At 42.2% G+C, this 12,530-nt stretch overlaps 1 protein-coding gene across 4 annotated transcripts in view; it reads right to left on the bottom strand.

Annotated features, from left to right (window-relative positions):
• Window positions 1–12,530, bottom strand: part of ctnnd2a (catenin (cadherin-associated protein), delta 2a) — a 247,828-nt gene that overhangs the window by 104,615 nt on the left and 130,683 nt on the right. The window lies entirely within an intron of this gene.

Here is a 12,530-nt window from a genome sequence, read left to right as displayed (position 1 = left end):
GGATCAGTGATATATCAAGGTGTTAATGTGAGTCTGGGAGCCTTGTTTCTCTGGCTGTAAAAACACTGAGACAGATGACGTGCGTTTGTGTGTGTCTGTGTGTGTGTGTGAGAACCCAGAAACTGTATGTGGACACAGAAACACACATGTACACACATGCAAAAACACCATAAATGTGTTCTTCGGGGAGTCTGCGATAAATCACGGAGCCTTGAGATCAATATGTGGCCTTGTGATTGACTGGGGCTTTAACACAGGCCAATGAACCTCCCCCCTAAAAATAGAATTAGCCTTTAAAACTCCTGTCTGGATGGGAAAATGCACACAAACCACGACACACACTCACTATGGGCCAGGGCACAAACGCATATAAACACACACATTTACATAAGATATAAGCTCCTGCACTTAATAAATAAATGAAGAGCGGATGTGTGAATGTGGGTACACCTGCTGAGGTTTAGTCTTTCATTGCTATGTGATCAACAAACTTGCTCTTTAGCCCTGTCTTGAGTGGTGGCATTTACTTGACCTTCACAACCCTCTTATCTCTTTCTTTTACTTCTCCTGCTCTCTCTCTCTCTCTCTCTGTGTCTCTTTCTCTCTCTCTTTCAAACACATGTAGTAGATGCAGCAGATTTTCCAAAGCTCCCATTTAAATTCTTTGCACCAAACTCTGGTAAACTCCATTAGTTGGCCCACTAGAGGCACAAGGAACCTTTTGGATGATGTAACCACATTAGCATATTTTTATTTCCCAACTCTAAAATCAGGTTAACAAAAATCCTTTGCCAGACAGACAGTGAAAAATTCAAGATTCAGACTCTGCCATGCAATGCCCATGAGGCTAAAGGCTGTGTGAGCTCTTCTGCTGATGCCCCAAATTTGACAAAGATCCAAAGAATTAGGCAGGAAAAGAGAAACAGTGAGTGAGCCTGGGAAACAGAGAGAAACAGCTGAGGGATGAGAGATGGGGCTGCAGTTTAGAGAAGAGCCAAACCAAAGGGGAGAGGGAGAGAAAGAAAAAGATGCGATGAAGGGAGAGACAGTAGAGCCACACAGAACAGAGGGTATAGGAGGGTAATGAAGCAGAGTTACTCTCATCAGAGGCAAATCCTAGTCTTTCCTGTACTCTTTAAATGGTGTCTGTGGTGTGTCTGTCTTTCTGAACGTCTCATTAACAGCTGAAGCTTCAGGCTACTATAGTGCACGCCACCGCCAATATCAGTGTGCACTCACTGAGAGGCTTGGCACCCAAATAGGATGAACCTTACTGCAGAGGAGGTGGTGGGAGAACTGTGAATAAAAGAGAGAAGGAAAACCCCCCAAAAGTAGCCTGTCAAATTATTTTTTATAGTCTGACCACTGAATACGGTTGTCCTTGAGAAGAGGCTGACAAATGAAGGGAAGAGGGCCGGAAGCACAAATGAGGAGAGCCAGTGGGGGACATAAAGAAAGAGAAATCCCCAAAAGGTGTCCTGCCAAATCACTGCCTTCGCCTCGTCTTTTTGTTTTCACATTCAGTTACTTTGTATTCAGTCTCCCCGCGCCTCTTTATGCATTGCATTTTCTCCTTTGCTCAATCTTTCTGTCTACTCTCCCTATCCTCCTCTCCTGCCTTAAGTACACAGAGTATTGCTGGATTCATCATTTGTTCTGGTAATGGCGAGCGCTGACTGATGACTTGACCTTTAGGGCCATCATTGCTGGCTATTTATGCAGGCATGTGCGCCATCGTGTATATGAGCTCTGTGTGTGTGTGTTCACGTATTCCTCCTGTCCCTGTGCGAAGCAGGTTTCAGGCTTTCGAAGGAAAGGAGTTTTTGACCAGTTATTTAAGCAGATTAAGAAGTTAGGACTTCAATTTTAAGATTATAATTAGATTTAGATTCAAAGCGAGGTATTTAATTGAAAGTTAAGGTTTGGGTTGAAAGGTCCTCACAAGTGTAGTTGGACGAACGCATGTATGCATGTGTGTGAGAGGGTGTGTCTTTCATGAATTTGCTAAAGTGCAGCATGAGACAAACTCACTGTGTTGTTTCATGGAATATTAAACAAACCACGCAATGTGCTGCCTGTGTACAAAACACACACACACACACACATACGTGCACGCTCCACTAACACCTCTCTCACCTAGCGCACTGGCGGCGTGAAATTGTGTTTGAGAGGAAATAAAAGGGCGGGTGTGTCTTTGTATTCCCTTGCTTCGGCGTAGAGTAAACAAATCACTGCTGTGCTCCTGCTGGCAGATTAGCGACGGGAAGGGAAACTCTATTAGTCATTTGACACAGTGATACCTCTGCAATTAGCCAGCCAGTTGAGGGGCCGGCTAGCTTACAGTGGGGCTGACTTTTTTCTGTGAGCTGCTGAGACAAGGGAGCCCCAGCTGAATGTGCCAGAGATGTAGGAAAAACAGGAAGGGAGGGAGAAAAGAAAAAAGAAAAGAAACTAGAGGGGGATCAAACAATCCTCTGAGCGGTCCATGTCCATCTTTCCTTCTCATTCTTTCATCTCTGCCATTTCTTTCAATCCTACTCCGTCTCTTTCACTCTCTTCTTCCTCATCACTCCCTTGCCCTTTTCTGCTCTCTCTTTTCTTCTTTCCCTCTTCCTCCAGATCTGCCCCTCTTCGTCCATGCCTCCATCTGTCTTTTATTTCTCACCCATCTCTTTTGAAATCTTTGCTTTGCCCTCCCTCCGTTGCTGTAGTTCACTTGCTCTCTGCTTCCATTTTTTCTGACTGTCATCCTCCCTCCATCATCCATTCATTTCATGTTTTTCCCTCCCTTTCTTCCCCCAACACCCTTTTCTCTCCCCCTCTTCCTCTATTGTGGTTGTAGTAGACTATGTGATCAGAGCTGAGGACATGTCCTTTCTCCCGACACGCTTCAGCGCTCAGAACGATTACACAAAACCCCTCAGCACAGTCTCTATCTCTCACACTTGCACACACTCACATAGACATGCACAAGCGCACAAACATGGATTTCTAAATATGCAAGTGATAGACATGGACTAGACATGCATGCCTGTAACACATCTTTTTCTAATGCTTTAAGGTCAACAGCATGCACACACAACCTTGCCTACAGCAGCCATGAATGAAGGATGCAGGCACAAATACACACACAGTTTGGCTGTGGAGGGGAGTAACTAATCCTTAGTTTCTCCCTCTGTTTATCCCTGGGAGAGCCTTCTGGCCAACACACAGCTCTTGATGTTCCTGAGCTGGAAGCTCTCGAGGACACACACTCACACGCATGCACGCACATACACACACACACACAAAAATGCCCTTTTTTGCACTTTCACTATCAAGTCCACAGCATTTTACAGTCTGGGGGCTGCAGGACACACACTTGTCTCAAGGTGCCATGTCTTTCTCCAAGAATGCCACTAAAATGCAGCAGGGGCTCCTGGCCAGTGGTTCCTGCTAAATGTTCATGTTGTAGAAGGACAATTGGGAAATACATAAGAAAAGATGAAATGCTTTTCTTTGAGATGGGTGTTTCATTTATATGAGGCATACAGACATTGCACAATGCCCTCATATATGTTAAAAGAGGACAAGGTCATCTATTATCTGGTAAATAATGCTAAATTGAACCCATAGTCAAGAATTGTTGTTGGTATAAATATCTGATATCTTCACATCATATTTGCATTCAGCCATCATCTGCCTACTCTCTATGCTCTCAGCAACATAATATTTTCCTTATTATTTCGATGCTTGATGCCAATGAGAAAACTCAAACTCAGTCATAGCATTCTGTTGACCTTTGGTGAAACTATGACCACTCAGTCCGTCAGTGACTTTCAAGATTATAGTTTACAGAGGCTGGCCTTGTACTTAGCTGTCCTCTAACTAAATGAAAATGGAAAAAAAATCAAGCTAATTACCATGATTATGAGCCTTTTTTATGTCTTTTTTCCCCAAATTGGCTCATGTTTCTTTCATATCTTATCTCAATGACTTGATATTCCTAATGCAAGACTTTGGCTTACTTTGTGGTAATAGATGCCATACAGGAGAGAGGGAGAGAGAGCTTCTATTACATTTAATAATAACAAATCTCTGAAAATGAAAGGGGCAAACAGGACAGTACCAATCAAATGTATTATGTTTTTCTAATTCTGGCTCACAGTAACTACACAACAGAAGCCCAAGTTCTTGGCACTGAAACCTCACAGCGGGTCTCCAAGCCCAACAACCACAACCTTTCTTTGTGGACCTTACATTTCCCTTTGTTTTTATATGAGTTTCCTCCAAGGGCTTCTCCATGCAGGTTAGGTGCATTGGATGCTGTTTATCACCCAGATGAAATGATAATTTCATTTCCCGTGTGTGCTCTGCCTCTCACCCACTGTGCGCTGAAATAAGCTCAAGAACCCCATGACCTTGAATATAGTAAGTAATATCACACTTAACTTGGCTTACTGATATATAATATATATATACGTGTGTGTGTGTGTGTGTGTGTGGACAATTCAGTCTATACTGTAGAGATAGTGAAAAGATAACTGAGAAAAGAAGTCCATTTTAAACTTTTTACAGAGGGATTGTTAATACATATATTTATGGTATGACAAAAACAATATGGAGACAAACGGCAAAGCAAGAGGTCAGTGTCAATGTATACAACAGCCAACTGTGAGTCACTTCATCAACAAAGTAGAATCAAATATTTAAAGTTTAGACCTTTGCCAGTGACATTTGACAACCAAATTTAATTAGTCCTTCCTTGAGTGCACATGGAAATTAGTGCCAAATATGAAGAAATAACCCCTGGGTGTTCCTTCAGATATTGTTGTATGGACAACCTGAGCATATAACAGTTGTGGCAGCAGCCACATAAACACATTTCAAACAGCAGATATGAGCATTTCTTTTCATTTGATGAAGACAGTCAATGCCGTTGTTGTGCTGACTTCAAGCTTTTCTGCGTTTGTCTCTGAGGACAAAAACAAATGAACGTTTCTTTCTACAGTTATTACATATTATATACATTATTGCTGATAAGACGGAAAATGCTAATCATGTAAACTGAGACAGCACGGGACACAAGTCGGATATGTGAATGTGTGTGTGTGTCTCTCTTCCTGTGTATGTGTGTGTATGAATAGTGCAGCCTGTACTGTGTGTATGGCTATGAATGCAAACATCCTGATAAGGTGTATATGGCGTGAGACCAACATCAACTTCACATAAAACTCACATTTAGGAAGTACCATATGTTTTCGCAAGGGATAGAATTTGTGCTGATCTGTAGAGTAAGTCAGCTTTGAGCTGGTAATTAAAGCTTTCTGAGGCTTCAGCAAAAAAGAAAAAAAAACTGCTTGTAACTACTATACAGGCTTAAGCCACAATATAGACCACATGCATTAAATTTATGAACTGTATGGTTGTCCACTAAATTGAATAGCTCTGTGGTCATAGTTGCAATTCATGTGACTGTGATTCATCTGTTTGAAAACAGATTACTCCAGAGAAATGACCAAGACTTTAAATCAGTTCATGCCCCTCTCTTTCTTTAGTCCCTTTCTGTTTCCTTCCTTAACTAAACTAGGGATTAATGTGGCCTCTCGGTGAAGAGCTGGCTGCTGAATGACATTTATAAACTGGACATTAAATCAGCATAAATGTTTCCACAGTGGAATAAACAACAGGCTATAATTAAGCTCAAATTCATTCCTCATTCTGTCTTTACCGGTGTTCAAAAGGCAGCAGGTTCATTAAAGACCAACAGGATCAGAGGCCAAGCTGAAATTGATCCTGGCCAAACAAACCTAATCTAACCTTGCAACAGAGGGAGCCTGGTGAGTGACACGCTAAAGTGACTGGGGAGATGCTTGAGCCAAAAGGTCCAACAAGGCTACTGTTGCTTTCGGATCCTGAACCGATGACATTTGACCAGGCTCTAATAGAAAAAGAAGTGAGGATTCAGGTCTACTGAGACAACACAATTTCTAATGTTCAGTCTTGTTAGCTGATGCTGGTGTTACTGTTATGATCTATAGTAAGTTAATAACAGTTAATGTGACTCTAAGGGCCCTAGTTTGCTGGCGCAGCGCAGGTGGCGCAAGGTAGCGCAGCCGGTCTAATGCAAGTTTCGACCAGCGCAGCCTAGCGCAAAGTCAGATTGGAAGATTGGCAGATCGCGCTGCGCTGAGATAGGCGTGGCCGCGCAGCAGGGGGAGGCGTCACAGATTCAGCTTGGTGCAGTGCAAGTTTCGTCCGAAAATGTCCCGCCGAGGTTGCGCTGAAAGCTCGCCACCTCCAACCAGGTCTAGTCTCAGCGCAGCGCAGCAGGTGCAGTGGAAGTTTGGCTGACTGACCTGCAGTGCACACACGTCACCAAGACCTCACAGGCAGATCTCCACAGTTCCAGACACATTTCAATGCAATAAATATCCACAATAACCACTATTTAATGCAACTAACGGAATCAACACGTGAATTTATATCTATATAGATTGTCCCGTCACATCTGACGTCAGATCAAAGCAGAGATCAAAGGCTGTGGCACGCGTAATGGAAACTCCACCTGAATTAACACAGCAGGGACGAACTGGCACTGAAAAGCAGCTGTGGATGTCCCAAAAGCAGGACTGAGGGTGGATGACTGCATGTCGCTGCCGTGTCGAGATACCACTCTGCCCTTGTGATGATCGCTTTATTTATTTATTTATTTATTTACTTATTAATTCATTAGCGGAGAGCGACCGCATCACGCAGCCGTAATGAAAAACAAAACACAAATCATCATCTCTCTTAGTCCACCACAACAGCCTCGGTATCAGATAGTCAGTATATAGCCTACTACAGTATACTCAGCATCTCATCACAGAAAAAAAAGAGAAAAAAAGAGACGGACAGAGAGAGAGAGAGAGAGAGAGAGAGAGAGAGAGAGAGAGAGAGAGAGAGAGAGAGCGCGAGTCCTTTACGCTGATTTAATCCACATGGTCTGTGTTTATGTTGTGATTAGTGTACACCTGTCATCTTGCTTACATAGGGTTTGAATAAATGTGAGTTTCTTTATTAGTGTATTAGTTGTTTCTTAGATTGGGCAGCCGTTCTCAGTATATCAGATCAAACCTGGTTAAGTATATTAGTAAACTCATTATTGGTCACTCTGAGCTCGGACCTCCGGACCAAAACAGCTGTTTCCTCCTGGGAGAGGTTCGGCCTCTGGCGTCGCTGTCTCCTCCGTCCATGTCCAAGTATAAAATGACAAACTTGCAGCGCGCATCACCCGCCGCGCAGTTAAAGGTGAGGAGAGGAGCTCCTTTGATTGGTGAAGATCTGACTCGGCTGTGTCAAACCCACTCCACGCCTTTCTCTCCTCCTCCTGTCTCCCTCCCGCCCTGTCTCCTCCCTCTTCACCGTTTGCGCCGGTGGGAGGGACGAGGGGAGGGGCTGCGCTGGTATAAGTCTGACTGCGCGGCCCAGCAAACTTGCGAAATGGACCTGGGCCACACCCCGTTGGCGTGGCGAAGCTGCGCTGATGCTAGACTTCACCTGGTCGACGAAACTAGGGCCCTATGTGTGCATACTGGTTGGATATAGAGTCTTTTATCTGTGAGTGAATGTTTCAGAGGTTTATGCCTAACAGATCTTTTTCCTTATTCAGACATAAGGCAACGGCAACTCAAGCTTGTTTTTCACTTAAGTTCAACTTTAACAAATAACTAGAAATAGCAGCAGCCTTATTTGTCAAGATTTATCTGTAAATTATTATAAATCGGAAGCAAATGTTTAATCTTTGAATGCGAATTAGACAACAGCACAAATGAAATTACTTGAGAATAATATTTTGTTCTGTCTTTTGATCAATGTATATAGTATATACAGTATATACTGTACATTTTATATGAGCATGCAAAGTGTTTTGATATGTGGCCAAAGGCAGTGGAGGACTGTACACACATAAGTGGGTTTGTATGCTAAAAAAGATAGTCTGGATGTTTAATGTCTCATTTTTTAATCTCCACCAATATAACTACATAAAATACACACACATGCACACACACAGCCCAAGTGGCAATGCTTAGCATTATAAACCACATTTGGTCACTGGAGGACATGTGGCAGATGAAAGTGAGCTTTTCCTTTCTCTTTTTTCCTTTCACAGATCTGTCGCTTTCTCTATTTAAGAGGTGCCCTGAACTTTTCCTGCCTTCTGGTTAGAAGACACAGAGCAACTGCTCTTTCTCTCTCTCTCTCTCTCCAGTCCTCTTCGTCATCTTTACCCATCCCTCCCTCCTCTGTTGGGCTTGTTTTCGCTCTCTCATCTCTCTCCCCCATTACTCTCTCTGTACTGTCCCCCTCATTAGGATATCAGATCTCATTACAGAGGGTGCACAGCGGATTTAAAGGAGGAAGCAGATTGGTTTAATGGTTTAAATTGGTATTCCTTTCTCTCCTTTTTACTGTGCACGTGCGCGTGTGTGTACATTCACAATAGTGCAATAAGGCTGTGCTGTAGAGCTGCAACTTCAAGCAAAAATAATCCCACTTTCGTTTCAAGAAATATCATGGCACGCTCACAGACACACAAGGTGGCACATGTGTACGTATGAGCAGTTCCCTTCTCGTGGCAACTGCATGAATGTAATTGCAGAAGGCTAATGAGAGTGTATATAAAGGTGTGCTTACAACACCACAGACAAAAACTAAGAAGGAAAAAAGACACATCATGTGACTAAAAACATCATTATTCATTTACAAAAATGAGGAGTCAGAAGACAGAACAAGGCAATTGAGACTTTAGCAGAGGCTGCACTGCAACAGCCCGGAAATAAATCCCTACCCTCAAAGAGTGAGATACAGTAAGAATCCAATCAAAGCCATTTGAATAACCTGTGAATGTTACAATTCACAGATGTTCCCTGAATGCCTCGTATGCTCACATGCGGGGAAATGTTGGATGTTAGTTATAGTCGTCATCATCAGAGGCCCCACTAAAGGGGGGTCTGGGCCAGCAGCAGTGCCTTTATGGGAAGTTTAAGGGGGTTTATAGTTGCTATTCAATATGAGGGGCCACCAGGGGCCCCTCCTCACCTTGAGGGCTCCAATCATTTTCCTGGTTTGCCTCTCCTGATGGTACGAATGTGCCTGTGCGACTAAAACAGAGTGGTGATTTTGTAATGATGGAAAATGTTTTGTTCGTCCTCACACTCTGCCACAAAATATCACTTTTTTTCATATTCACATCTTTTTTCCTCACAGTATCATTTTGTTCTGGTAATATTTGAGAAAATATAACATTGTTTTCAGCATGAATCAGTGATTAGTGATCTCTGAGGAATTAGAGTCTGTCTTCCACAAAGATACTGCAGGGAGCGATGTTAAACTACATAATACCCCCTTATCAGCAGCAATAGCTCAACCTGGTTACTAGATGCACTTGACAAATGACCATGGCAGTGAATCTGGCCATTCTCACTGTCACCACCTGAGCTATGCACCGGCCTGATGTTAAGCTATTAAAGAGAAAAAGTGCCACATCCATTTAGAGTCACCGTTATTCCCAGTGGTCAGAGTTATTAATACGGGCCAAGATAGCTTTCATGACACGAAGACAGAAGGTACAAAGGCAAAACTGTAAGAACAAAGGCAGGAGGGGAGGAGGAGAAAAGAAGAGGATGAGGAGGGAAGGTTAGAAAAAAAGGAGAGCAAGGAAGAAGAGAGGAGGGCATGAAAGAAGATGAGGATGAAGTAAAAGATTTCACTGACATGCACTGTCCACTGAATTAGTGGACACTGTGATCAGATAAGGGAAACATTGCCAAGAGATGGCTATATATAAAAGAAAATGGAAAGAATGAGAAAAAAATAATGAAGGGAATTGGAAGAACAAGATTGATGTCAAAAACAGGTAGACTGTAGATAGTGACAAAGTGTGAGCCGATTTCAAAAACACACAGTGTCATTTCGGAAAAACAAACAAATGTGTAAACCAGATCCTGAGGCTTTTTTTAAATTTTATCTTGCTACAATTCTTCTTTGTACCAGAATGCCGTCATGCTCGAGAGACGCTGCGACCATGCAGGAATTATCGCTTGAAATAGGCCACATTAACCTGCAGTCCTCTGGGGCGCTGGCCTGGTTTAATCCAAGAATGAAGCACTGTGTGTCACTGCCTACCCACACACACAGTGTGAAAAAACACACAGAGACAGACTTACAGTTGTGCTATGCATGAATGCAGATAGAGATAGATAGATAGATAGATAGATAGATAGATAGATAGATAGATAGATAGATAGATAGATAGATAGATAGATAGATAGATAGATAGATAGATAGATAGATAGATAGATAGATAGATAGATAGATAGATAGATAGATAGATAGAGTAGGAAGCGATGGAACCTCAGTAGACAGACAAGTTGTTCAACTGACAGTGTTGTAAACTGGACCTGACCAACATGAATCTCTTGTCAAGTGTGTTGTCAAACTGCCGTCCACTGTGCTGCCAGAAAATGTCAACAGACATCTTAGGACTGCAGGTCTGCTTGTTTATTGGTGTTCTGACAGGACGGAGGAGGTTGAGAGTCGAACAGACACAAATCACAAGTTTCCAGTCTTCAGTTTTTGCCTAAGAGCGCAATACGCAAACTTAGCATGACTTGCCTTGTTTGGTTGTAAACAGGACATGTTGCATCTACAGTTGCACCAAAGCATAGTTACTGGAGCATAGGTTTGACCCTATGTTTCTGCTTTACATGCTTCTTCCTCATCTCCTGTTTGCTCCCTGGCCTCATTTCTCTCCACCCTAAAATAGGTCGGGAATCAGCCACAATAAAAAAAACAATGAAAGTGCAGTTCAAGTCACTAAAATTGCTTTTGTTGTATTATGCAGCCATTTCTTCATTGTTAAGTGTCCAGTTAAGTAATACGATGGCCCATACACTCAATGAATGCTGGGCATGAATTAGCCTGACATTGTGTGCCATATAATGACGAGCCGACTACAACCTTGCAAATTTTTTTTTTTTGCAATATCTTCCTTTTTCATTCCACCAAATGACTTATAACATTAATTACATTGATCCATGCCAGCTTAATGAACCAATAATGTGAGCCTGCCATTGCCAAGAAAAGGCACTATAACATAATTAATGACTTATCGCTCACTGTGTCAGCATAGCCCTTATCAGTTCATTATATACTATCACTCTGTGCAGTTTGAGTCCTTATTACACAGCCTCATACTCCCTGCACATGTTATTCACATGGCTTTCGAGACATGCTGCACCAAGGCCAGGCCTTAATTCAACAGCCCAGTGACTTCAAGGTGCAGTTCATTTTTGATGTGTTGATTTACCACTGTAGCTATACAGGCCATGCACGGTAGGGATAAAAGTGTGTACGTGGAAAAAAAACAAAAAGTTCACACTGATATACTCCGGTCGAGGATTTAGTTCCAACAACATGAGACAATCTATTAAAATATTGTATCATAGCAAAAGTGTATTGTAAACCTCAAGTGTTGCAATTAAATGTACACGGTCTAATCCACAGTCTATTGATTTTTGTAGCTGCAGTACAAATTTCCTTTGTGAGTTTTCCTATACCCATCTATTGAAACTACAAATAATAAGGCGCAGTAAATTATAGATAACAGTGGATCCTCTCTGTACACTTTTGAAGCACACTTATTTAATTAATTCCTACTCACAAAGACAATCCTATCGCTGTATACACTGCTCTGAATTTCACCGACAGCAATCAGAGAAATATCTCACAATCATAAAAGCAAAATTCAATGACCCTTTAACACTGAAATGTGCTTCAAAAGCTATGCTTTGCGCTTAAAGGCAATTCTCACTCCTTTCAAGTGAATCAAACTGATCAAGTCAAACGCTGGTCTAGAGCGGCATATTTACCGCTATGATTCTGACCCAAATGCTAATGATAGCTATTAAGGCTAGGCTGGTTAATGACATCGAGGGAGCTGTGAATGTGGCGTGACCGACTTGGGTGTTTTCATGATACGGTAATGGGATTAACATGGCGTACCTAAACCCACATTGAGATAAGCTCAATGAGGCCCTATTAAAAACACATTGCTGGCAACAATGGAGTTATGGAGTGAGCGGGTGAGACTGAGTGTGTCTGACTGTGTGAGTTTGATGGAAAATGTGTCCAACTGTGATTCATTCCCAATTCGGAGAAATATGAAACACACAATTGTGTCAAAGTAGACTGATTCTATACTTTGGATTATTTGCTTTCTTTTATGTATTCTGGCCATTTGCCATTTCTTGTTGGTGCCACTGTTGTAATACAATACAATATGTAACTACTTAGTCACATGTATTCACATGGGGTGAATACATGCTATGACTGAAAAACCTCAAAGTTTGCATCAAGGCAGACTTTTAGGCATTCAATTGATAGGACAGCTGTAGAGAGACAAGAAATGGGGAGACAGAGAGAGGGGAAATGACATGCAGCAAAGGGCTGCCAAGCTTAATCTCACCCCATACAGGCAGATATTGTCTATAATCTATAATCTATAC

This window comes from Trachurus japonicus, chromosome 20, assembly GCF_045865225.1.
Source record: "Trachurus japonicus isolate A0001 chromosome 20, Traja_1.0".
NCBI lineage: Eukaryota > Metazoa > Chordata > Actinopteri > Carangiformes > Carangidae > Trachurus > Trachurus japonicus.
This window is presented reverse-complemented; position numbering and strand designations above follow the sequence as displayed.